The 2,500-nt window shown below is 31.5% G+C and overlaps 1 protein-coding gene across 2 annotated transcripts in view; it reads left to right on the forward strand.

Annotated features, from left to right (window-relative positions):
- Positions 1 to 2,500, forward strand: part of zmp:0000000936 (interleukin-1 receptor type 1) — a 17,389-nt gene that overhangs the window by 112 nt on the left and 14,777 nt on the right. Inside the window, exon 1 of one of the 2 annotated variants that reach the window (XM_043230586.1) lies at positions 1 to 167. This exon is cut by the window's left edge and continues 112 nt beyond it. The gene's annotated coding sequence lies outside the window, so the exon portion shown is untranslated. The remainder of the gene's footprint in view (positions 168 to 2,500) is intronic. The other variant, XM_043230585.1, reaches the window with a different exon arrangement.

Genomic DNA, 2,500 nt, shown 5'->3' on the forward strand with positions numbered 1-2,500 from the left:
AGAGGATATTGCAAAACGCGCTTTCTCAAACATTCCTGTGACTTATAAAGAAGTGGCCCGACGCGCGCTCTTCAGGGTCCGATGGAGAACGCCGAGCGCGTGTTCTTGGGTCGAGAACGGGCCGAGTTTTGACGGAACGAATCGCGATGCTTCGGGAAGGACTGTAGGTAAGACGCGCTTTCCTCGAGCCCGGTTCGCTTTCGGAGCGAAAGGCGGCGTCCGTGCCGTTACGTTACGCGGTTCAATTATACCCGGGTTTTGTTTTCCAGATTTTCTCTGTAAACACGGCGAGGTCAAACCCCTACCTAGCGTTTAACTTTGATGAATCTGTGTATTTTTTCCCGATTCTGGACGCATTTAGTCACGCTTTATTATGACTTCCTTCCATATTTTAAGACACTGATAGGACAAACTGCGTTTATTAACTTCTGAAGGTGCATCATGAGACGCTTCGGGGAGAAACATACACATATTTCACTTTTTTATTCATTTTTTTAGGTAAATGGTTGCAAACCCTTTTTTAGATTTAAAAGAGTTTTAAATAAACAAATCTAGTTGACTAACTTCCAGCTAAATGCATTTAATTGTAGATAAAATTAAGTTTTTAATTAATTTATTTGCAGGTTGGACTGATGATGCAACTTTTTTTTTTTTTTTTTGAGCGCTTTTCATTTTTAGAATCAATAACATTTCTATCTGGATGATTTAGATGAGCGTTAGGCCCTGGTTGCTCAAAAAGTTGCCTAGTGTATCATCATAAGCGTATTCGGTGAATCTTTTTTTTTCTGTGTTTAATACGAATTATAGTTGCATGAGAAAATTCAGACCCGAGCAGTTTTATGTCCTTGTGTCAATTCACCAAGCGTTGCAACCGTTTAAGAAGCCTTAAAGGCCTTTAACCTAAATTGTTGACAATGTGGGCAGACAATAGGAAGTGGTTGATTTGTGGCTTTGATATGATTTTATTTGATTGCGCTCCAGTTATATTATGTTGACTCAGAAAGAGTGATAAAAGATGAAGTCACCAGCAGTGTTTTCATGCACCTCGTCCATAGTATTTTTATCATTTGAATATACATATTAGTGCTGCCCTTGCATTCCAAATAAATGATTGTTTACATAATGCGTGTTTATTATGCATAAATATAAATGTGCAGGCAATGCATGTGTATATTTAAGAACATATATATTTATTTATATATAATATAAATATATATATATATATATATATATATATATATATATATATATATATATTTATATATTTTATATTTATATATTATTTATATTTATTTTATATATATTATATTTATTTATATATTTTATATATATATTATTTTTATTTATTTATATATATTTATTTATTTATATATTTTTTATTTATTTTTATTTATTTATTTATTTTTATTTATATATTTTTATATATTTATTTATTTATATATTTATATATATATTTATTTATTTATATTTATTTATATATTTATATATATATATTTATTTATTTTTATTTATATATTTATATATATTTATTTATTTATTTTTATTTATATATTTATTATATATATATATATATATATATATATATATATATATATATATATATATATATATATATATATATATATTAATTAAATATATACAAGTAAATATGTGTGCATTTATATATACATAATGCGTGAATGTACTGTGTATATTTATGTAAACGAAAACTTTTATTATGGATGACATCTTATTATGACGTCTATTTTGGATGCGTTTGAATAGTACAGCATGTCCTCACACATACATGTTTGGACTGAATCAGAGGGCTTGTGCAAACGACAGTCTCTTAAATGTTTTGAAACTTCATGCGGCAGTGGTTGAATGTGTCTGTGGGAGCTCAACACCGTTTTCTGCTCTTTTGGATGGATATATTGTGCTTGTTATCTATAAACTGCTTGTTAGCTTGCGCTTCATTCAGCCTGTCAGGAAATGGGTGAACTATTAAAGTAAATGTTCCCAGGTCAGAAATGAGCGTCATTTCTTAAAACCAGTGCCACCCAAATATTTGCTGCACTCGGGTTGGTTGTTTGTCCTGATCCGTTTTCTTCTGGTTTGTTTTTCCAGTTCTTAGCAGGAACGGTCAAACTGGATTGCAAGTGTTTATCTGAATCAAGCCAAAACTACGCAGCACGCCTCGTTTTCAGTCCTGCTCGTATTAAAAGATTAGGTGTGCAAAAAAAAAGAGAGAGAATTGACGAGATACGCACGAGTTTGATTCTTAATAGACACAGATTTGATGAAACTTAGTATTTGTATGGCAGTGAATGGGTGCCGTCAGAATGAGAGTCCAAACAGCTGATTAAAAACATCACAGTAACCCACAGCTCTCCATCAACTGACCTCTTGAGAAGACAAAAGATGAAACAAATCCGTCGTTATGGCATTTTAACTTGTTAAAACCATTTAATTCATCAAATGTCATTTCTGGTCTGAAGAGTCCACAATAATGCATCAAAAT

This window comes from Puntigrus tetrazona, unplaced genomic scaffold (genome assembly GCF_018831695.1).
Source record: "Puntigrus tetrazona isolate hp1 unplaced genomic scaffold, ASM1883169v1 S000000176, whole genome shotgun sequence".
Taxonomy (NCBI): Eukaryota; Metazoa; Chordata; class Actinopteri; order Cypriniformes; family Cyprinidae; genus Puntigrus; species Puntigrus tetrazona.